Source organism: Saccopteryx leptura, chromosome 6, assembly GCF_036850995.1.
Source record: "Saccopteryx leptura isolate mSacLep1 chromosome 6, mSacLep1_pri_phased_curated, whole genome shotgun sequence".
NCBI lineage: Eukaryota > Metazoa > Chordata > Mammalia > Chiroptera > Emballonuridae > Saccopteryx > Saccopteryx leptura.
This window is the reverse complement of record NC_089508.1, coordinates 129,416,691-129,441,573: the sequence shown is the minus strand read 5'-3', so window position 1 is coordinate 129,441,573 and position 24,883 is coordinate 129,416,691. Positions and strand designations below refer to the sequence as shown.

The following is a 24,883-nucleotide window of genomic DNA, read 5'->3' as shown; positions in this document are numbered from 1 at the left end:
TCAGATCCTCCCTCCCACCTTGCCCCAGGCTGGCCAGCAGAAGCCAGCCCAGTGCCCACCTGACCTCCCACAAGGGATGAGTGGGAGCGGTGCCTTCCCTGCCACCTTTCCCTTTCTTCCTTCCCTTTTCCTTTCTTTCAAAGGCTGAGCCGAAGTTCATCAGATAAACTCACAACTCACACCAACCATTTTTCTCTTTTTTAAGAAAGTGTTTTTCTCTTACTATTTATTGCTAGCAGAAGCTTTACTGTCGAAATGAGGCAATGAGTTATGAGTAGGTCTCAGGTGGGCCGAGGGAATGGCTTTAAGGGGCGGAGGGAGATGATGAGAACACCCTCCTGAAGGAGGTGGGCATCATATGGTAAGCAGTGTGTAGGGAGCAGTTCGTGTGCATGGTACTTACGCAGCTGATAGGTAATATCATGCCTGAGTGGGAATCTCATGAGGCCATAGGGACAAAGTAGACAGTGCAGTAAGGTGCTTAACCTGCTACCTGGAAACAGAGTGGGGGAATAAACAAACGTTACCAGCTGCTCTTGCTCCCTTTTGCTGGCGAAGAAACCAAAGTTGAGGCACCTTGTTTGAGGTCTGCCTCTCCTCTCCATTGCAGTGAGTTCTCCACATTTTCCTTTCTACCACGCCCATGTGTCCTTAGGCTGTAGACTGAAAGGGGAGAGGCTTCCATTGGAGGAATAGTGGCTACATTTTAGGCGTTGATTAGGCTTTGATTCTGAGAAATGCATTTCATTTAATAATGCTCAGTATGCCTTAACTTGCTCTGAAGCACAGTTGTTCCCAGTGTCTTTTTTTATTTTTGAGGGGGTGGGGGGGAGAAACACGGAGTTGCTCCTGTATGTGCCCTGACTGGGGAATCAAACCAGCAACCTCTGTACTCCGACACAAGCTATCAAGCCAGGGCTTAATTTATTTTTAATTGATTGGTTGATTTTTTATTTTTTTAGAGACAGAGAGAGGAAGGAAGAGCAAAGGTGGTGGGGAGAAGCATTCATTTGTTGTTCTACTTAGTCGTGCGTTCATTGGTTGCCTCCTGTGTGTGCCCTGACTGAGGATCAAACCTGCAATCTTGTTGTTTGGGATGACACTCTTAACCAACTGAGCCAATTGGCTAGGGGTTCCCAGTGTCTTAAAAGTCAGATCCAAGCTGGACTGTGCCAGGAAAACTCATTTGTGTTAGAACACATCTTTGACTTCAAGGTTGCCCATGTGCAGATCAGGTGCCATGCTTCTCCAGAATTGTCCGTCTCCTGGGACCACTTTCTGTCTTGAAAAGTTGGGTCTGTCTTGCTTTGTTCTTAAGGACATATCACTGCATGCTTAGGCAATCTGTTATCCATGTAGAGTTGTTGATTCTGGGAAAAATAGGAGGCTGTATGGTAAGATAGACCTTAAGAGTATGGCATGTCCTATGCTAGCCCATCCGTCCTCTCCTACAACAAGTGACAGATCAGAAAGCCACACAGTTAGAGGATGTGAGTAGGGTGGGCTGGGATATTGTTAGTCAAATAAGTTTGTAAATATGATGTATATGTTTGCTTGCTGATAGTTTGCACTGGGTGTGGGAGACAGGCTGTAAACTGGCAAGGTCCTTATAGCCTACAGCTTAGTTTTAAGACTAAGCCTTTCCCACCCTTTTAATACTAACATCTTTTCAACATCCTTCTAATACTAAGATCTTCTCAAAACTAAGCTTTTCCCCACACCTTTGACTGTTGCATGATGTGGAGTGGTGCACTCTCATGAGGAATCCCATTTATGCCTCAGATAAATGACTTTGTATCAGAGACTTCCTTATTTGTATATTGGTTCAAAGGCTTTAATTTTCAACACTATAAAATGAAGCAGGGCCCTGGCCGGTTGGCTCAGCGGTAGAGCGTCGGCCTGGCATGCAGGGGACCCGGGTTCGATTCCCGGCCAGGGCATATAGGAGAAGCGCCCATTTGCTTCTCCACCCCCCCCCCCTCCTTCCTCTCTGTCTCTCTCTTCCCCTCCCGCAGCCGAGGCTCCATTGGAGCAAAGATGGCCCGGGCACTGGGGATGGCTCCTTGGCCTCTGCCCCAGGCGCTAGAGTGGCTCTGGTCATGGCAGAGCGACGCCCCGGAGGGGCAGAGCATCACCCCCTGGTGGGCAGAGCGTCGCCCCTGGTGGGCGTGCCAGGTGGATCCTGGTCGGGCGCATGCGGGAGTCTGTCTGATTGTCTCTCCCCCGTTTCCAGCTTCAGAAAAATACAAAAATAAATAAATAAATAAATAAATAAAATGAAGCAGATCGGGGGCTTTCTCTCTTGGTTCCTGCTATCAGCATTGCAGGGGCCTCCCTGATCCCTGGCCCTCTATGGGAAAAGCAGGTTTTCTGCTTTTCCCTTGTCTTCTCTTGTGGTTTGCCTGTCTTGGTGAGACACCAATAAATAGAATGGCCCACCATCCTCCAAATCCACCATTTCTTTACTGTCTGCCCAAATTCAATGAGAACCTGCATGTGAATAACCATGATGGCAGCCCCTGGCCATACAGATCTGAAGAGTGAAGCCTGCTGTGGGGCGTGGCAGTGTCATGGATGTGTAGACAATTTTCCTGATCCTATAATCCAGCAATTAATCACTGTTTTCCCCTCTTTCTTGCTCATCTGTGTGGCCAGTAGCCATGGCCACTATCACAGCCCCCTGGCCCATGTAGGTTAGCATTGGATTCGGACAGTCGGTAATGAAACAACAGAGCCAAGAACTGGTGGGCCATCATCTTTAATCCTAGCTTGTACCTAGTGGGCAAGTAAAAGCACACACTGGGCTTCAAAACCCACTCATTCAGTGCTCAAAAAGCTACTGACTTATTCGAGTTTCCTAGAATCAAAGATTTCTAGCTCACCAGACTTATTCACCTCTGTTCCCCATCTCCTTCCTTCTCCCTGCACAAACTCTGCACTAACTGGCTTCCCACTCAATACTCCACCATCTTGGATGCTTCTCCTGGCCTCCTCCATGTGGCCTTTCTCTGCTCTCCTCTCTAATATTAATCTCAGGAACCAAGAGAGCAAGCTCTTGGTCTGCCCCACTTTATAGTGCAGAAATCAAAACCTTTAATCCAATATACAAACAAGGAAGTCTCTGATACAAAGTCACTTATTTGAGGCATGATGAGATTGTACCACCCCACATCAAAAAGGGTGGGAAAGGCTTAGTCCTAAAACAAGCCTGGGGCTTCCCAGGCTATAAGAATCCTGCCTGCCCACAGCCTGCCCCCAACACACATAAATATCACCTGGGCAACAGGCTTCTATGTGGGCAGCACCATCTTTAACAAAGTGAGCATAATATATTTTATCTGCCCCTAACAACATCAGCTCCCGCTGCCGGTCTCAAGCCCCGAGCTGCCACCGCCTTCTGCTCCACAGACCTTGCAGCTCCAGACCCAGCCTCAGCCCTGGCCTCCCGCTGCTGCTGACTCTCCACAACGTCCAGGGCATGCTGCAACTCACAAACCTGTGATTCTTTCTCCAGCGGCTGCTCCATTTCCAAGCAAATCTCACAAACCTGGTCGGCCTTTTCCGGTGCTTGCTTCAGCTCCAGGGTCGGCATCTCTTTCTCCCACGTTTGCTGCAGCTCCTTCAACTGCTTGGTTTGCAGGTCCTGGGGAGCCTCTTCCACAGAGCTCTTGGAATCCACCCCTATGCTCACTTTACTACCCACAATCTATACCACCGGCATCCCTCTGCAAGGAAATTAGGCACATTACACAAATTACAAATACACAACAAATCATACAATTTCAACAATTACAGAGGTACATTTCACCAGTCTCTGAGCACTTTGCCAAAAGCACAAAATGTCCTCAGCCTTCTTTCTAGCCATGGAAAAAGCTTCTCGGGGAAGGGGAAGGGCCTCCAACAAAGCCACCCCCACCCCCATCAGGGTGTTTCACATTGTCCAAAATCTGTAAGTCCATCCAACAAAGGAGCCAGTGCCCACTCCGGTCGTAGTCCAGGAAACCAGTCCACACACATGGGGCCTCAGCCACCCCCCTCATTCCTGCTGTCCTGGCAGGTCTTACACTGTCCCAAAGAGGAGCACATGGCAATGGCAGTTAGCATTTTCCATCTGTGCTCCGGAGAGCATGATGGCATTCACCCCTATGTCCCAAAATCACAGATGTACCAGGGACGTAGTAAGAACTCCTTGCTGCTGGGCTCTCACCTTCTGGAGACTGCGGATTGCAACTCCAGCCCAATTCTCCTCATCTTCCAGAAAGAAACTGAAAACACCAGCTCCCGCTGCCGGTCTCGAGCCCCGGGCTGCCGCCGCCTTCTGCTCAGTGTTAGATTCAAGGAGTACTGACATGCTGGGGCTGCCAAGAGTGTACAAGGTCCCTGTGACGCTGAGAACAAAGAGTTCAGCAACATCCTGCATTGAGTCAGAGACCCTTATCAGAAGTTTATGTTTGAAATTCTCCACTGAGTAATACCCCCCCCCCCCTGTAACTGCGCACGACCTCCCTAGCCAATGACTAACAGCCACATCAGCTTCTGTATGATGCTTGCTCATCCTAGACAGCCACCCTATAAAAAGGAGCCATTTTAGGAGCTCGGGGCTGCAGTCCCTGTGCAGGTTTGGGGGGGCTGCAGTCCCTGCGCAGTTTGTTGGCTGCGCAGGTTTGGTTGGCTGCAGTGCTCCAGTCTCTTCGGAGGCGTGGGTTGCCTGCAGTCCCTGCGCAGGTTTGGGGGGCTGCAGTGTTCCCCTGTGTGGGTTACCTACAGTCCCTGCGCAGGTTTGGGGGGGCTGCAGTGCTCCCTTGCATGGGTTGCCTGCAGTCCCTGTGCAGGTCTGCAATAAAACTTATAAAATTCACTTTGGGTCTGCTGTGGCCTATCTAGCTAGGATATAACACTCAGCAGGCCTTGCAGCTCCAGACCCGGCCTCAGCCCTGGTCTCCTGCTGCTGCTGGCTCTCCATAATGTCCAGGGCAAGCTGCAACTCACGAATCTGTGATTCCTCCTCCATCAGCTGCTCCATTTCCAGGCGAATCTCGCAAACCTGGTCGGTAGAGAGGGAGCAGAGAAAGGCCACGTGGAGGAGGCCAGGAGAAGCAGCCAAGATGGCAGAGTGCTGAAGGAAAAGCCAGTTTGTGCAGAGTTTGTGCAGGGAGAGGAAGGAGATGGGGAACAGAGGTGAATAAGGCTGGTGAGCTAGAAACATTTGATTCTAGGAAATTCGGATAAGTCAGTAGCTTTGTGAGCACTGAATGAGTGGGTTCTGGAGCCCAGTGTGTGTTTTTACTTGCCTGCCGGGTGCAAGCTAGGATTAAAGATGATGGCCCACCAGTTCTTGACTCCGTTGTTTCATTACTGACTGTCCGAATCCAATACAAACTTGCACAGGCCAGGCGGCTGTGATGGTGGCCACGCCTACTGGCTTTATATTTGGCGTAGTCTGTGGCAGGGTTCGGAGATTGGTATGGAGCTGCCACCTTTGATGTGCGTGATAGAGGACTGGCTGCTGTTATGGTTCCCCATGTCTATCCTTTTGGGGGCCATAGGCTGGCTGACTTTTACAGCCATGCGTGAGGAAATCGAGAGCTCTGTGGAAGAGGCTGCTCGGGACCTGCAAACCAAGCAGTGGAAGGAGCTGCAGCAAACATGGGAGAAAGAGATGCTGACCCTGGAGCTGGAGCAAGCACCGGAGGAGGCCAACCAGATTTGTGAGATTTGCTTGGAAATGGAGCAGCCGTTGAAGAAGGTATCACAGGTTTGTGAGTTGCAGATTGCCCTGGACGTTGTGGAGAGCCAGCAGCGGCAGGAGGCCGGGACTGAGGCTGAGACTGACGCTGAGGCCGGGTCTGGAGCTGCAAGGTCTGCGGAGCAGAAGGCGGTGGCAGCCCAGGGCTTGAGACCGGCAGCGGGAGCTGATGTTTTCAGTTCCTCTTTGGAGGTTGAGGAGAATCGGGCTGGAGTTGCGATCTGCAGTCTCCAGAAGGTGAGAGCCCAGCAGCAAGGAGTATCTACTATGCCCCTGGTACGTCTGTGATTTGGGGACATAACGGTGGATGTCATCATGCTCTCCGGAGCACAGATGGAAATGCTGACTGCCATTGCCACATGCTTCTCTTTGGGATAGTGTAAGACCTGCCAGGATGGCAGGAATGAGGGGGGTGGCTGAGGCCCCATGTGTGTGGACTGATTCCTGGACTACGACCGGAGTGGGCACTGGCTCCTTTGTTGGATGGACTTACGGATTTTGGACAATGTGAAATACTTTAATGGTGGTGGGGGGCGGCTTTGCTGGAAGCACTCCCCTGCCCCAGGAAGCTTTTCCCATGGCTAGAAAGAAGGTCAAAGACATTTTGCACTTTTGGTAAAGTGCTCAGAGACTGGTGAAGTGTACCTCTGTAATTGTTGAAATTGTATGATTTGTTGTGTATTTGTAATTTGTGTAATGTGCCTAGTTTGCTTGCAGAGGGATGCCAGTGGTATAGGTTGTGGGTAGTAAAGTGAGCATAGGGGTGGATTGTTGGGCAGATAAAATATATTATGCTCACTTTGTTAAAGATAGCACTGCCCACGTGGAAGCCTGTCGCCCAGGTGATATTTATGTGTGTTTGGGGTGGGCTGTGGGCAGGCAGAATCCTTGTAGCCTGGGGCTTGGTTTTAGGACTAAGCCTTTCCCACCCTTTTTGATGTGGGGTGGTACAATCCCATCATGCCTCAGATAAGTGACTTTGTATTAGAGACTTCCCTATTTTGTATATTGGATTAAAGGTTTTGATTTCTGCACTATAAAGTGGGACAGACCGAGAGCTTGCTCTCTTGGTTCCTGAAATTAACATTAGAGAGGAGAGCAGAGAAAGGCCACATGGAGGAGGCCAGGAGAAGCAGCCAAGATGGTGGAGTATTGAGTGAGAAGCCAGTTTGTGCAGAGTTTGTGCAGGGAGAAGGAAGGAGATGGGGAACAGAGGTGAATAAGTCTGGTGAGCTAGAAATCTTTGATTCTAGGAAACTCGAATAAGTCAGTAGCTTTGTGAGCACTGAATGAGTGGGGGTTGGAGCCTTATGTGTGTTTTTACTTGCCTGCCGGGTGCAAGCTAGGATTAAAGATGATGGCCCACCAGTTCTTGGCTCCGTTGTTTCATTACCGACTGTCCGAATCTAATGCTAACCTGCATGGGCCAGGCAGCTGTGATGGTGGCTGTGGATACTGACTTTACAATAGGTTTTAAATTTTTGGCTAAATAACAAGCCAGTTGGTTACTTACGGCTGGGCTTAGCTCACAGAACACTATCAACTTTTAGAAGATCTCTGTGCTGTTTGGCATTCTATTTTTTTATACTCTTTTAAACCTGTGTTCAAGAAATACTTACTGTATGGCCAGTAGCCACAGCCACCATCACAGCCGCCTGGCCCGTGCAGGTTCCCATTAGATTCGGACAGATGGTAATGAAACAACGGAGCCAAGAACTGGTGGGCCATTACCTTTAATCCTAGCTCGCACCCGGCGGGCAAGAAATACACACAGTGGGAAAACACTTCCCTTTCCATCCAGGGCTCCCAAAGCCACTGACTCATCCGAGTTTCCTAGAATCAAAGGCCCCACCAGCCTTATTCACCTCTGTTCCCCATCTCCTTCTCTCTGCACAAACTCTGCATAAACTGGCTTCTCCTTCAGCACTCCGCCATCGTAGCTGCCTCTCTTCTGCAATGCTAATTTTAGGAACCCAGAGAGAGAGCACCTGGTCCCCCTTATGTTATAGTGTAGAAATTAAAGCCTTTAAGCCAGTATACAAATAAGGAAGTCTCTGATACAAAGTCACTTATCTGAGGCATAAATGGGATTCCTCATGAGAGTGCACCACCCCACATCATGCAACAGTCAAGGGTGTGGGGAAAAGCTTAGTGTTGAGAAGATCTTAGTATTAAAAGGGTGGGAAAAGCTTAGTCTTAAAACTAAGCCTAGTCTATAAGGACCCTGCCTGCTTACAGCCTGTCCCTCACATCCAATCCAAACTATAAGCAAGCAAACATATACATCGTATTTGCAAACTTATTTGACCCACACATACCTACTTTGAAAGGACTCTGCAAGCCTTCTGCCCTCTGCTGTTCATTCAGAGTCTTTTTTTACAACCCTAATAGAATAAAAGACCGGCTCTGACAAGCAGTGGGAGGCTTTGTGAGCATACCCCTGTGTTTGCCCAGGTTTATAGTGTCCTCCATTCATGTAGGCTTCTGCATGCAGTATTCTCATGTGTACAGTGTTTCTGGATGGGGTCCTGCCTTAAACATTTCCAGGAGTCTTCTTTTGGAGATAGCATATAAACTAGATTTTACTTGTGTTGTAAAGTACCGTACCTCACTTCCGCGGGTTTACGTAGAGACACCAAGTCCAGATGAATTTTGAAGGGTTTTATTAAAAGGAGGAGATTTCTTAAATATGCCGACTGCATATGGCTAACATGGGGCATTTGCAGACCCAAATTGTGTGTGCCAAATACATCTCAGAGGCTGGTTATATACCCTTGATCACATACAGGCTGAGGGGAGCATGACATCATGACACAAGCTTATAACATTTGTTTAGAGGATTCATAAAATCATTAAAACTTTCAAGGTAATATAATCAAAGACATTTACAAATCTTTTAGTGTCTATCTCCCCTCCTTTGCCTAGAGCAGGGGTCCCCAAACTACGGCCCACGGGCCGCATATGGCCCCTTGAGGCCATTTATCCGGCCCCTGCTGCACTTCCGGAAGGGGCACCTCTTTCATTGGTGGTCAGTGAGAGAAGCATAGTTCCCATTGAAATACTGGTCAGTTTGTTGATTTAAATTTACTTGTTCTTGCCTGACTGGGCGGTAGCACAGTGGATAGAGCATCGGACTGGGATGCGGAAAACCCAGGTTCGAGACCCGAAGGTCGCCAGCTTGAGCGTGGGCTCATCTGGTTTGAACAAAGCTCACCAGCTTGGACCCAAGGTCACTGGCTTGAGCAAGGGGTTACTCAGTCTGCTGCAGCCCCATGGTTAAGGCACATATGAGAAAGCAATCAATGAACAACTAAGGTGTTGCAACAAAAAACTAATGATTGATGCTTCTCATCTCTCTCCGTTCCTGTCTGTCTGTCCCTCTCTATCCCTCTCTCTGACTCTCTGTCACTGAAAAAAAAAATTGTTTTTTATTTTAAATATTGTATTTTTTCCTGTTTTGTTTTTTTACTTTAAAATAAGATATGTGTTAGCCCTGGCCGGTTGGCTCAGTGGTAGAGCGTCGGCCTGGCGTGTGGAAGTCCCGGGTTCGATTCCTGGCCAGGGCACACAGGAGAAGCACCCATCTGCTTCTCCACCCTCCCCCTCTCCTTCCTCTCTGTCTCTCTCTTCCCCTCCCGCAGCCAAGGCTCCATTGGAGCAAAGATGGCCCGGGCGCTGGGGATGGCTCTGTGGCCTCTGCCCCAGGCGCTAGAATGGCTCTGGTCACGACAGAGCGACACCCCTGATGGGCAGAGCATCGCCCCCTGGTGGGTGTGCCGGGTGGATCCCGGTCGGGCGCATGCGGGAGTCTGTCTGACTGCCTCCCTGTTTCCAGCTTCAGAAAAATACAAAAAAAATAAAATAAAATAAGATATGTGCAGTGTGCATAGGGATTTGTTCATAGTTTTTTAAATAGTTCGGCCCCCCAACGGTCTGAGGGACAGTGAACTGGCCCCCTGTGTAAAAAGTTTGGGGACCCCTGGCCTAGAGATATGTTACTCTCAGGATTCCAGGAAGAGAGGTGTAAAGCCAGCAGGCAGGGCCGGGGCCACCACTATCACAGCCCAGCCCATGCAGGTTCGCATTGGATTCGGACAGTCGGTAAAGAAACAGCGGAGCCAAAAACTGGTGGGCCATAGCCTTTAATCCTACCTTGCACCCGGCGGGCAAGTAAAAATACACACTGGGCTCCAAAACCCAATCACATTCAGTGCTCACAAAGCCACTGACTTATCCGAGTTTCCTAGAATCAAATGTTTCTAGCTCACCAACCTTATTCTCCTCAGTTCCCCATCTCCTTCCTTATCCCAGATACAAACTCTACACAGACTGGCATCTCACTCAGCACTCCGCCATCTTGGCTGCTTCTCCTGGCCTACTCCACGTGGCCTCCTGCTCTCCTCTGCTCTCTCTTGCTAATCTCAGGAACCAAGCATCAAGTCCCGTTCTGCCCCCATTTTATAGTGTAGCTTCACAACCTTTAATCCAATATACAAAATAGGGTAGTCTCTAATACAAAGTCACTTCTCTGAGGCATGATTGGATTGTACCGCCCTACAGCAAAAAGGGTGGGAAAGGCTTAATCCCAAAACCAAGCCCCAGGCTACAGGATTCTGCCTGCCTTTAGCCCACCCCAACACACATTAATATCACCTGAGTGACGGCCTCCTCGTGTTATCTTTAACAAAGTGAGCATAATATATTTTATCTGCCCAACAAGAGGAAGAGCCAAAATCAATGTAGGGTGGTATGTAAATTCTGTTTCTTATTGTTAGAGAAAAGAAGTTCCTGAGACAACCTTTATTCTATAGTTAAAACTAAATGACCCATTGTCTTTGTAAGTCAGGAAGCTTCTACATTCTTCCCCCTCCCCTCCTCAAGAAAAGGATGGGACAGAAAGCCTGAACTTTCCTCCTAAAATACTGTTGGGCAGATAAAATGTATTATGCTCACTTTGTTAAAGATGACACAAGGAGGCCGTAGCCCAGGTGATATTAATGTGTGCTGGGGGCAGGCAGGATCGTTGTAGCCTGGGGCTTGGCTTTGGGATTAAGCCTTTCCCACCCTTTTTGATGTGGGGTGGTACAATCCAATCATGCCTCAGAGAAGTGATTTTGTATTAGAGATTTCCCTATTTTGTATATTGGATTAGAGGTTGTGAAGCTACAGTATAAAGTGGGGGCAAAATGGGAGTTTGCCCACTTGGTTCCTGAGATTATCATTAGATGAGAGAGTAGAGCCAGCAGCAGAAGGAGGCCATGTGGAGTAGGCCAGGAGAAGCAGCCAAGATGGCGGAGTGCTGAGTGAGATGCCAGTTTGTACAGAGTTTGTATCTGGGATAAGGAAGGAGATGGGGAACTGAGGAGAATAAGGCTGGTGAGCTAGAAACCTTTGATTCTAGGAAACTCGGATAAGTCAGTGGCTTTGTGAGCACTGAATGTGAGTGGGTTTTGGAGCCCAGTGTGTATTTTTTACTTGCCCGCCGGGTGCAAGCTAGAATTAAAGACTATGGCCCACCAGTTTGTGGCTCCGTTGTTTCTTTACCGACTGTCCGAATCCAATGCGAACCTGCATGAGCTGGGCTGCTTTGATAGTAGTGGCCCTGGCCGTGCACCTGGCTTTACAAATACCAATTTTAATTTTGCAGCTTTTTGGTACCTTACCACACTCGTGGCTCTACGACTGTCATTTCTGCTTTCAACCAGATGAAAACAGAATGCAAGATGTGATTCTGTCTTTGTTGGGCAGATAAAATATATTATGCTCACTTTGTTAAAGATGGCTGTAAAGCCAGTGGTCAGGGCTGCCACCATCACAGCAGCCTGGCCCATGCAGGTTCGCATTGGATTCGGACAGTCGGTAAAGAAACAATGGAGCCAATAACTGGTGGGCCATTAGCTTTAATCCTAGCTTGCACCCGGCGGGCAAGTAAAAACACACACTGGGCTCCAAAACCCAGTCACATTCAGTGCTCACAAAGCTACTGACTTATCCGAGTTTCCTAGAATCAAAGGTTTCTAGCTCACCAGACTGTATTCACCTCTGTTCCCCATCTCCTTCCTTCTCCCTGCACAAACTCTGCACTAACTGGCTTCTCACTCAACACTCCGCCATCTTGGCTGCTTCTCTTGGCCTCCTCCACATGGCCTTTCTCTGCTCTCTGCTCTCTCCTCTCTGCTAATCTCAGGAACCAAGAGAGCAAGTTCCCATTCTGCCCTCATTTTATAGTGTAGAAATCCAAACCTTTAATCCAATATACAAAATAGGGAAGTTTCTAATACAAAGTCACTTATCTGAGGCATAATTGGGTTGTACCACCCCACATTAAAAAAAGGGTGAGAAAGGCTTAATCCCAAAACCAAGCCCCAGGCTACAACGATCCTGCCTGCCCACAGCCTGCCCCCAACACACATCAATATCACCTGGGCGACGGCCTCCACATGGGTAGTGCCATCTTTAACAAAGTGAGCATAATATATTTTATCTGCCCAACAATGGCGCTGCCCACGTGGAGGCCGTTGCCCAGGTGATATTAATGTGTGTTGGGGGCAGGCGGTGGGCAGGCAGAATCCTTGTAGCCTGGGGCTTGGTTTTGGGATTAAGCCTTTCCCACCCTTTTTGATGTGGGGTGGTACAATCCAATCATGCCTCAGAGAAGTGACTTTGTATTAGAGACTTCCCTATTTTGTATATTGGATTAAAGGTTGTGAAGCTACACTATAAAATAGGGGCAGAATGGGAGCTTGCTCTCTTGGTTCCTGGGATGATTAGCAGAGAGGAGAGAGCAGAGAGATCACAGCAGAGAGCAGAGAAAGGCCACATGGAGGAGGCCAGAAGAAGCAGCCAAGATGGCAGAGTGTTGAGTGAGAAACCAGTTTGGGCAGAGTTTGTGCAGGGAGAAAGAAGGAGATGGGGAACAGAGGTGAATAAGTCTGGTGAGCTAGAAACCTTTGATTCTAGGAAACTCGGATAAGTCAGTAGCTTTGTGAGCACTGAATGTGACTGGGTTTTGGAGCCCAGTGTGTATTTTTAACTTGCCAGCCGGGTGCAAGCTAGAATTAAAGATGGTGGCCCACCAGTTTTTGGCTCCGTTGTTTCTTTACCGACTGTCCGAATCCAATGCGAACCTGCATGGGCCAGGAGGCTGTGGCTTAACAGTCTTCTATTAAAAATAGGATTTGGGCTACTTTTCACTACTCAACCACAAAGATGAGAGGTAGAAATTTAGCCTAACCTGTGATGGTGCATTGGGTAAAGCATCGACCTGAAACACTGAGGTCACCAGTTCAAAACCCCAGCCTTGCCCAGTCAAGGCACATATGAAAAGCAGATACTATGAGTTGATGCTTCCTTCTCCTCCCACTCTCCCACCCCTTTTTCTCTCTCTCTCCTCTCTCCAAAATTCAAGAAATAAAATCTAAAAATGAAAAAAGAGGAATGTTGGTCAAATAAGTTTGTAAATATATATGTTTGCTTGCTTATAGTTTGCACTGGGTGTGGGAGACAAGCTGTAAGCAGGCACGGTCGTTATGTTATAAAGTACCGCACCCCAGATTCTGAAAGGCAATGTACCTCACTTCATAGAGTCCACGTAGAGACACCCAGTCCAGATGAATTTTGAAGAGTTTTATTGAAGGAGGAAATTTGTTAAATATGCCGGCCGCATACGGCTGACATGGGGCATAGCAGGCCCAAATCATGCGCACTGAGTTTATTTCAGGGGCTGGTTACATACCCTTTGACCACATACAGGTTGGGGGGCATGACAGCATGACACAATCATTAACAAGATTAACATTTGTCTAGGGGATTTACAAGAAATGTTAACTTTCAAGGTAACACAATAAAGGACATTCACAAATCTTTTTAGTGTCTATCTTTCCTCCTTTGTCTAGAGGTACACGTTAATCTCAGGATTCCAGGAAGGGAGGGAGAGCTAAACTCAGTGTAGGGTGGTATGTAAATTTTGTGTCTTACTGAAAGGGAAAGGGAGTTCTTCAGATAACCTTAATCCTTTCAGAGAACTTAAAACCAAATGACCCTAGTTGTCCTTGTAAATCAGGAGATTTCTATATTCTTTTTCCTCCATTTTCCAACGAAAGGACAGGAAAGCCTGACCTTTTCTCCCAGAATATTAATATTAATTTGCAGCTTTTTGGTACTGTACAACAGTTATAGCCTAAGGCTTAAATTTTAAGACTAAGCCTTTCCCACCCTTTTAATACTAAGATCTTTTCAAAACTAAGCTTTCCCCACACCCTTGACTGTTGCATGATGTGGGGTGGTACACTCTCATGAGGAATCCCATTATGCCTCAGATAAGTAACTTTGTATCAAAAACTTCCTTGTTTGTATATTGGATTAAAGGTTTTGATTTCTACACTATAAAATGGGGCAGAGGAGCCCATGCTGGGAGAGAGCAGAGAAAGGAGAGAGCAGAGAAAGGCCATGTGGAGGAGAGGAAAAGCAGCCAAGATGGCAGAGTGCTGAAGTTCTAGAGAAGCCAGTTTGTGCAGAGAGAAGGAGATGGGGGACAGAGGTGAATAATGCTGGTGAGGTAGAAACCTTTGATTCTAGGAAACTCGGATAAGTCAGTGGCTTTGGGAACCCTGAATGGAAAGGGAAGTATTTTCTCACAGTGTATATTTCTTGCCTGCTGGGTGCAAGCTAGGATTAAAGCTAATGGCCCACCAATTCTTGACTCCATTGTTTCATTACTGTCTGTCCTAATCAAATGCGAACCTGTATGGGCCAGACGGCTATGATGGTTGTGAAGTCGGTTGGCAAAGGGAGATTGTCACGTGAGGAACCAGGCCCGGGAACTTTGGCTGGAACTGCCCACACCCATGCCGCCAAAAGAAACTTCCCAGGAGCCCTTTGAAAAAGAATGACTGTCTGTCAGCCAATGAAATTTCCTCACATTATCAACCCAACCACCCTACCAACACTATAAATTACCCCTGGGCAGAGGAGGCAGTGTGACTTCTCTGGCCCCTGTCTCCCAGACCAGAGAATCTCGTCTGGGAAGCGCTCTACTAGATAAAGCTTTTGCTTATCCACAGTTGGTGGCTACGCCCTTCTTTCTTCCTCGGCAGGGAAAATACCTTGCAGTGGTGGCCCTGGCTACTGGCTTTACAAGGAAGAAATTTAAAAATCATAGGAAAAAAATTCCTGGTACATTTAAAGGTCCCCTTTGATAAGGGGTCAGACAGAATTAATCTTTTTTGACTTCTGATATTACAATGAAGCCCCACTTTAGGTCGACACTTTGGGAAAATCAACAGACTGGCCTGAAGCTGAGTTTCCAGCAGCACCACGTCCCATGGTGGGTGATGTGTGGCTTTAACTCCTACAGTGGGTGACATGTGGCTTTAACTCCTTATCCATAGAACAAAAGTTGATATTTTTCACCTTCCTTTCCATTTAAAGAGTTCATAACAGGCCTTGGCCAGTTGGCTCAGTGGATAGATCATCAGCCTGGCATATGGACATCCTGGGTTCAATTCCCGGTCATGGCACACATGAGAGGTGACCATCTGCTTCTCTTCCCCTACCTGTCTTCCTTCTCTCTCTTCCCCTCCTGCAGCCCATGGCTTGAATAGTCCGATCATCAGCCCCAAGTGTTGAGGATAGCTCAGCTCAGTTGGTCCAAGTGTCAGCTTCAGGTGTTGAGGATGGCTCAGTTGATTCGAACATCAGCCCTAGACAGGGGATGCCGGGTGGATCCTGGTTAGGGTGCATGTGAAGTCTGTCTCCCTATCTCCCTTCTTCTCACTCAAAAAAAAAAAAAAAAAAAAAGAGTTAATAACAATTAGTTTGTGCTGACACATAAGTGACCAAAAAGTCTCTTAGAAAAAATAAGACATACACATTTTTCCTCTAGTTGAAAATCCACTTGCACATGAGAACTGAAATTGTTAGCACGCTAAAAGGATTACCATTAGCTCTTTCTTCCTTTTCCTCTCTGCCAGCATAGACACAGCCTCTCATACTCAGCAGCTGACCTTGAAGGCAGTGCCTTTTGATATTTTTTCCCTTACACTACATGCCTGAGTTGCCTCTCACCATTAGGAAGTTTACAGCAGGTTTTCTTTAACTATTTCATATTCTCACACATAGTGCCATGTAATATTACATACATTGCAAAACATTTTCTTGGAAATATAAAGAAAAAAATAGAACTTAAGTCACCAGAGCTGACATATAATGCATGTGGCATTTTAATAGAACATGTATGAAGAGACTAAAAAGTAAAAAGGAATGGTTATCAGCACACACCATGTACCATATAACTTAGTCATTTAACCATAAAAACAAAATCCTCTTTAATCCTGAAACCCTCAAGCCCAAGAAGTTAAATGTCTCACTTATGTTTGCACAGCTTAAGGGGGAATGTGGAGGAAATGGCTGTGTTAGGCTTGCTCACAGGTTTACTGGTGTAAAGCCAGTGGCCACGGCCACCATCACAGCCGCCCGGCCCATGCAGGTTCACATTGGATTCGGACAGTCGGTAAAGAAACAACGGAGCCAAAAACTGGTGGGCCATTTTCTTTAATTCTAGCTTGCACCCGGCGGGCAAGTAAAAATACACACTGGGCTCCAAAACCCACTCACATTCAGTGCTCTCAAAGCCACTGACTTATCCGAGTTTCCTAGAATCAAAGGTTTCTAGCTCACCAGCCTTATTCTCCTCAGTTCCCCATCTCCTTCCTTCTCCCTACATAAACTGCACACAAACTGGCATCTCACTCAGCACTCCGCCATCTTGGCTGTTTCTCCTGGCCACATGGCCTCTTTCCGCTGCTCTCTGCTCTGCTCCCTCTGCTCTCTCATGCTAATCATCCCAGGAACCAAGAGAGCAAACTCTCGTTCTGCCCCCATTTTATATTGTAGCTTCACAACCTCTAATCCAATATACAAAATAGGGAAGACAAAGTCACTTCTCTGAGGCATGATTGGATTGTACCACCCCACATCAAAAAGGGTGGGAAAGGCTTAATCCCATAACCAAGCCCCAGGCTACAAGGATTCTCAACACACATTAATATCACCTGGGCGACGGCCTCATGTGGGCAGCGCCATTTTTAACAAAGTGAGCATAATACATTTTATCTGCCCAACAACTGGGTACAAGCCCTTTGTGCAAATAATGCAGGGGCCCCTGACAGCACTATTGTAAGGATGTAAATGCTTTCTTTCAGGGAGGACAAGGGAGATTCTGCCATGCCACTGAGGGGTGCCGTTGGGTTTCTCCTCCCACCCATCCCTTGCCTTCTGCTGTGAAAAACAGGGTTTTTTTTCCCTTGGTTTTTCTTTTGGCTTGCCTGTCTTGGTGAGCCTCCAATAAATTGGAGTGGCCCACCGTCCTCTGTCTCTGCTATTTGTTTACCGTCTGCCTGAATCCAATGAGAACCTGCATGGCCACTGCAGTGGCCGCTGGTCCTATAGGGAACAAGAACCATATTTTCTAGTTCAGTTTGTTAGTCTGGATTCTTTTTTTTTTTTTTTAAGCAGAGACAGACTCCTGCAGGTGCCCCAACTGGGATCCACCTCACAAGCATCATACAGGGTGATGCTCTGCCCATCTGGGGTGTTGCTCTATTGCTCAGCAACCAAGCTCTTCTTTGTGCCTGAGGCGGAGGCCGTGGAGCCACCCTCAGGGCCCAAAGACAACTTGCTTCAATCTAGCCATGGCTGCAAGAGGGGAAGAGAGAGAGAAAGAGAGAAGTGAGAGGGGGAGTGGTGGAAAAGCAGGTGGTTGCTTCTGTGTGCCCTGACCAGGAATCAAACCTGAGACATCCACACACCAAGCCACACTCTACCACCAAGCCAACTGGCCAGGGCTATTAGTCTAAATTCTAATCCACTGACTAAACTTTATTGAACCAACAAAAATATGGGATTATTCTAAAAAAGATATATGTTTTATTATGAAGAACATGCTCTGATAAATTTATCACCTCGTAGACACACAAGTTTAGAAAAGAACAGTTGAACCCAAATTGTGTTTCTGGCAATATAGACTAATTTAAAGTAATCTCTGGCCCTGGCCAGTTGGCTCAGTGGCAGAGCATCGGCCCGGCGCATGGACGTCCCAGGTTTGATTCCCAGTTAGGGCACACAGGAGAAGAGACCATCTGTTTCTTCACCCTCCCCCCCCTTCTGTCCCTCTCTCGCTCTCTCCCCCTCCTGTAGCCATGGCTTGATTGGTTTGAATACATCAATCCTGGGTGCTGAGGATGGCTCTGTGTAGCCTGCATCTCAAGTGCTAAAAATAGCTTAGAAGCAAGCATGGTCCCAGACAGGCAGAGCATCGACCCCAGACGGGCTTGCTGTGTGGATCCTGGTCAGGGCACATGCAGGACTCTGCCTCTCTGTCTACCCTCCTCTCACTTTGAAAAAGAAGAGAAGGTAATAAATAAATAAACTTATCTGCTCAGATGCCTAAAACTTGTACTAATAGTTCAGAAAGACTTTTAAGGTTTTTTTCATTTGCATAGTTTCTTTTTCTTTTTTTTCATTTGCATAGTTTCCAAAGAGCCTCGCACCCCCCCCCCCTTTTTTTTTTTTGATAAGAATTATCTCCCTGAAATTTGTCTGTAGGGAAATGGCTCTGGATTCCTAGAGACCAGAGAGAACATTTACATCTCAAAGTCACAGAGAAAGAATGTAACTTTTTCCAAGAAGAAACTTTGTTTCTTAAGTCCAGATCTTTTCCACTATCTGCAAGTTTTTTGAGATGAACAGAAGAGGACTGCAGAGGAGGCGCTTGGTAAAAAGGATAGGTGGGTTTCCCGTTGCTTCTACCACCGCAGTTCTAGTCTTGTCAAGACTTGATCTATAAGACAAGTTACAGCTGTTTCTCACGTATCGGAGAATTTGAATTGCAACCTGAACAATGTCTGGAAGCTCACTCAACCATCCCTGTGTTCCTATGTTCCCAATTTCGAGCTGTGTTTCTTCAAAATGTTTTAGGTAATCCTTCCACAGTGGCTTCGTAATGTTTTTGTTTGCCTCTGGGTTCCCAGCTTCCTTTAGTCTTTGCCAGCTTCTGCCAGATTATCTGAGGATCTCATCTACAGGCTCTGGAGTGAACCAACTGTCCCTGCTGGTCTCACCCTGCTCATCAGAAACTGTTATCTGTGTATTCAGTGCTCTTGGGGCTGTTGGAGGGGATCTGCTTCAGTTTCCTCTCCTGATGTCAGAACCATGAAAAGATTAACTGAGGCATATTAAACAATTTTAGGAGTTCACATAGCAACAATCGATTCTAATCCGGCAACACCAAACCCAGTGTGGTAGAGGTGCTCCTCCAACCGTCGTCTGGAGAAGGACCCAACAATTTTTCTAAGATTCAGTCTCCCCAGAGCAGCTCGTTATTGCTCCAGACTGAGACATTAAAGTGAAGGGGAAAGAAGGGGGGAGGAAAAGATGTTTTTAATTAAAAATGTAATTTTTCCAACAGGCCCACTACGGTACTTTACTACCCCTGAGACAACTTCTCCATCTCTCTCTTTTTCATTAGGGGGGAGGGAGGTGCGGTCCTGGGATGTAGCCCCCTGCCCTGAACAAAGCTTCCTGCTTTTCCAACTGAAGCCTCCCACTCTCTAGTCTCCTGTAAAGTAAGTAGATGAATTTTAGGATTCCACGTGGGAACAGCAGATGCAGATCTCAGACATCGGGGTCAGACAGGCATGAGAGTTCTTATTTAGTCACTTGGGGGCATGGGAAACTTAGCCAAGATCCCTGGCACCTTCCTATTCAAGTGAGGTCCTTGGGCGAACAGCATCGACATCACATCATCACCTGTTAGAAACCGGAATCTTGTACCCCATCTTACATCTGAGCCCATGTTTAGGAAGACACTTGGTGGCTCACGTGCACATTATGTTTTCAGAAGCACCACCCTAGTGGCTCTGAGCCTAAGCCATCTCATCTGGAAGACACAGATAATGATAACATCAGGCCTGCAACTTAGTTTATAAAGCAGGGGTCGGGAACCTATGGCTCGCGAGCCAGATGTGGCTCTTTTGATGGCTGCATCTGGCTCACAGACAAAATCTTTAATAAAAAAAATAATAATGTTAAAAATATAAAACATTCTTGCCTGACCGGGCAGTGGCGCAGTGGATAGCGCATCGGACTGGGATGCAGAAGACCCAGGTTCGAGACCCCAAGGTCGCCAGATTGAGCACGGGCTCATCTGGTTTGAGCAAAGCTCACCAGCTTGAACCCAAGGTCGCTGGCTCCAGCAAGGGGTTACTCAGTCTGCTGAAGGCCGCGGTCAAGGCACATATGAGAAAGCAATCAATGAACAACTCAGGTGTTGCAATGCGCAACAAAAAACTAATGATTGATGCTTCTCATCTCTTCATTCCTGTCTATCCCTCTCTCTGACTCTCTCTGTCTCTGTAAAAAAACAAACAAACAAACAAACAAACAAAAAAAAACAAAAAAAAAACATTCTCATGTATTACAATCCATTCATTTTCTCCCACTCATGTTCATGGTTGCGAGTGGCTAGAGCCAATCACAGCTGTCCTCTGGGACAACACCAAATTTTTATTGGATAATGCGTAAGGTACACAGGTCGTTGTATGGCTCTCACAGAATTACATTTTAAAATATGTGGCATTCATGGCTCTCTCAGCCAAAAAGTTTCCCGACCCCTGTTATAAAGGATTATGCAGATGTACTTAAAAAAAAAAATGTGGCAAACTGTAAAGCAAGAACCTACCAAAACATTCTCTACTTATATTACCCTGAGCTATTCTGTTATTTTTGTCAACCCCCACGTCTGGTGGCATTTTGGGAACTCGTCCTGATGAGCCATAGGACTTCTGCTTTCTCCACACTTTGCTCCCCGTTTCTGGGGCCCAGCTAGCAGATGCCGAATAAGGTCAATTGCTATCTGAAGCATAGCTTGGGTCCTCCCTGGCTTGCAGTATCCTGAGGACCACTGCGGGGATGGGGGAAGTAGCTCAAATCCCAACATCATAAGGATGCAGGTGTCTGAGCCATAACAATATCAACAGCCAAGGGCTCCACTTTCTACCTTGTCATTCTTTTCTAAGGTCTTTCCTAAAGATAGGAGCTAAAGTGTGGGCATCACACTTTATGCTCTCCTTGGCTTTATGCCATCAGGTTACCTCTCATTTTGAATAACTGGAAATAACACTAAAAGAAAGACTAAGAAAATTATTGCAAAGACCTTTAAATATTGAAGAACTTGTCACGACAGGAGGAAAAGTCTGTGATGTACTGTGGCATACAGAACAGCTATAAACTCATCTATGTTTTCTTTTTTAATTGTATATAATATATAAATGATGGGGGTGGGGTTCTGGCCAGGGAAAGCTGTTGTCCTGGTTTCCAACGTCTGTGCGAGGCCACGCCCCATGGCCAGGGGACTCTGCCTCAGGAGAAGAGGGCGGAGGCAGGAGGGCAGGAGGGAAGCTGAGCTCCCACAGACAATGGCAGAGACCAGTAGAAGGAGGACAGAGAAGGAGGTAGGCGTGGGCCACCTTGCTGAGGTGTGAGGGGAAGCTAGGGTGATGCTGGCTCTATGCATTGGGTGTGCAAGACAGAGTGGCTCCCAGGACACTCCAGGCTCTTGATGTTTCACTGCTGAGTAGGGCTGAATGTACAGAGCCCAAAACAGACAGAAACCGACACCGTGTCATGACACCCAAAGGTTTTTGGCACTAGTCGCTCAACATTAAGGGAGCAAATTGCTATCATTATAGTAACGTTAAAGTCCCCAATAGCTACAGCAGTGAACTTTCAGTCAAGACAGTTCTCCAAATTCATACTCTGTGGCACTACTACTAACCCACCCCCTATTTTTCTGCAAACGTATAACCACAACAGAAAATATGAAAAGAAAATATATGAAGACTGTGTAACCTAGAGAGGCCAGAAGAAGCTGCCCCAGCAAAGCCACAGGCTGTCTCAAGAACTAGGCTTGCAATACTTATGAAATCATCAAGGAATTAAGAGCCTTAAGTGAGATATATATAAAAAGGGGGTGGTAAAACCAAAATTTCAGACAATAATAAAAAAATATTAATTTAAGACCTGGTTTTGCACTTGGGACTCCAAGGAATTTAAGTGCACAATTAATTGTAAAAACCAATAGTTGTCGGGACAAAACAACAGAGAAAAACTTCCCCACCAGATAAACTTACAGAGCAAAACTTCAGAACATGCAACAAAAATTGATGCTAAAGCAGAATCAGCAGTTAGGAGATGAATTTATTGCAGACAAAACAGATAATTAGAACAATATTAAAATGACTTAACATATGACTGTTTGGTAAACTTACAAAACCAAGGGAAAGAGGGTAACACCTGCAAACAGGAACAAGGAACATATGAAACAAAAAGTGGCATAAATGGAACAAGAATAGAGAGATATAAAAAAGAAACAATAGCAAATTCTTGAAATAATAAAAAAAAAAGTAACTGGAAAAAAAATCCTCAATAATTTGGTAAATCTAGACTACTCATGGCCAAAAAGAAACTAAATGAATTAGAAGCTAGTATTAAAAATTTTGCGGCCCTGGCTGGTTGGCTCAGTAGTAGAGTGTCGGCCCAGTGTGTGGATGTCCCGGTTCGATTCCCAGTCAGGGCACACAGGAGAAGTGACCATCTGCTTCTCCAACCCTCCCTTCTCTCCCTCTCTCATCTTTTCCCGCAGCCATGGCTTGATTGGTTCAAGCAAGTAGGCCTTGGGCACTGAGGATGGCCCCATGGCCTTCACTTCAGGCACTAAAACAATGGCTCAGTTGCTGAGCAACAGAGCAAGGGTTCCAGATGGACAGAGTATTGCCCCCTAGTGGGCTTGCAGGGTGGATCCTGGTTGGGGTGCATGCTGGAGTCTGTCTGTCTGCCTCACCTTCTCTCACTAAAAAATGTTATGAAAGAAAAGAAAGGTCCCAGAAAATGCCTAATGGGAGTTCCAGAAGAAGAGAATCAAGGGATGGAAAAGAAGCAATAGTCAACGCAGACCATTTCCTAGAATTGAAAAAAAAAAAAGAAAACGGTGAGTTCTCAAGGTGAAAATGAACATTGAGTGCCTGGCATCGTACATACAGCTACTCACACCTGGACATGGTAATACATCCACAGAACATCAAAGACAAAGATAAAAACTGAAAGTCTACTGAAAAGAAAAGACGTTTCACCTACCAAAGAATTGACAACATTTGCAGACCTCTCACCAAAAAGAAAAAAAAAAGGCCAGAAAACCATGTAGCAAATGATCCAAAGTTCTGAGTATAAAAGAATGAGGGTGAGGGTTTAAAAATTCTATTTGTAGCTAAATAATCACTTAAGCTGAAAAACAAGGGTTTATGTGTGAGAAAACTTCACTAAAAAAAGTTATATAAGGGATACACTCCAGCAAAATGAAAAGTGAGCCTACAGGGGAAAATAAGAAAAACAAGTATGACTGCAAAAATTGGTTTTAAGAAATCAGTAAATTGAACTATTGACCATAAAAATAATAATGATAGCTACAATGGTGGGTTTTTTAAAAGACATAAGAATTCAGACAATTTAGAAAATTGTTTACTTGTCCAAAAGGGCAATAGAGATACTGAATAACCCTTGAAATTTATTAGAAAAACTTTATACACATTATATATAATATATACATTATATATATAATATATATACATTAATGTGTATATTAAAATGTAAGAGTAACTAGTAAAGATTATAAATACAATTTATAGCTCATGAGGTGCAGCTAATGCAACATTTAGAGGTAAACATATAGCCTTAAATGAATTAATTAAAATATAGAAAAGATTTTAAATGAACACATTGAGTTATTTAACTCATAAAGGAAGGGAAAAAAACAACAAAATAAAAGCCTAAAGAAAGTAGACTAGTGTACAGTGTACAGAGCATCAACCTGGGAACTTAAGGACCCAGGTTCAAAATCCTGAGGTTGCCAGCTTGAGCGCGGGCTCACCAGCTTAATTGTTGGGTTGTTGGCTTGAGTGTGGGGTCATAGACACGACCCTGTGGTCGCTGCCTTCAGCTCAAAGGTTGCTAGTTTGAAGACCAAGGTTACTGGCTTGAGCAAGGGGTCACTGGCTCAGCTAGAGCTCCCTGGTCGAAGCAATCAATGAACAACTATGGTGCCACAACTATGAGTGGATGCTTCTCATCTCCCTCTCAGTCTATGTTTGTCTGTCCCTCTCTCTCTCTCGCATGTGCGAAAGGAAGGAAGAAAAGAAGGAAAGAAGGAAGGAAGGAAGGAAGGAAGGAAGGAAGGAAGGAAGGAAGGAAGGAAGGAAGGAAGGAAGGAAGGAAGGAAGGAAGGAAAAAAGAGAAAACAATAAAGAAAAGGTAAAAGTTTTTCTAATTTAAAAATATAGGCCCTGGCCATTGGCTCAGTGGATAGAGCATTGGCCTGGTGTATGAACATCCCAGTTCAATTCCCAGTCAGGGCACACAGGAGAAGCAACCATCTGCTTTTCTCCCCCTCCCTCTCTCCCTTCTCTCTCTCTTCCTCTCCCACAGCCAGTGGCTCAATTGGTTTGAGTGCCGACCCAGTGCTGAGGATAGCTCAGTTGGTCCAAGCATTGGCCCCAGTCAAGGGTTGCCAGCTGGATCCCAATTGGGGCACATGCAGGAGTCTGTCTCTCCATCTCCCCTACTTTCACATTTTATAAAAACCACAACAACAAAAACTCTAGGAGAGTAAACTTCCTCATCCATGAAATGGTCTTCCCCAGAGATCTTCTGGAGCATGGGAGATATCCAGCCACCTGCGATGGGTTAGAGGAGATGACGACAAGGTCCTTGTGGGGCCCACTCTGCCACCTCTTCCCCGTGGCGAGAGCTTACTGAGTCACGATGTCATCTGATTGCCCCACAACTCTGACTTCATGGGCTGGCATCGTAGGTAGCCTTGAGGAGAGTCCCCAGCCCACTGGTCTGGAGCTAGTCATGTGCCTCCATGGAGGAGAAGGAAAGACACCTTCATCGCCTGTGGTTTCAGTGTTCTGGGGTCACCATTGTCCTGCCTGATTCCTTCACACTACCCCAATCTTGGAAGAAAATGCTATGCAATTTACTTTGAGGTGTGTGTGTGTGTGTGAGAGAGAGAGAGAGAGAGACAGA

At 46.3% G+C, this 24,883-nt stretch overlaps 1 long non-coding RNA gene and 1 pseudogene across 1 annotated transcript in view; both read left to right on the top strand.

The window, feature by feature from the left end:
- Positions 1 to 4,335: 4,335 nt before the first annotated feature.
- Positions 4,336 to 24,883, top strand: part of LOC136376674 (uncharacterized) — a 285,392-nt gene continuing 264,844 nt past the window's right edge. The window contains exon 1 of the long non-coding RNA XR_010746221.1: positions 4,336 to 4,766. This is a non-coding gene — a long non-coding RNA (uncharacterized lncRNA). The remainder of the gene's footprint in view (positions 4,767 to 24,883) is intronic.
- The window catches only part of LOC136375973 (mitotic spindle assembly checkpoint protein MAD2A pseudogene), a 54,115-nt pseudogene continuing 34,957 nt past the window's right edge, over positions 5,726 to 24,883 (top strand).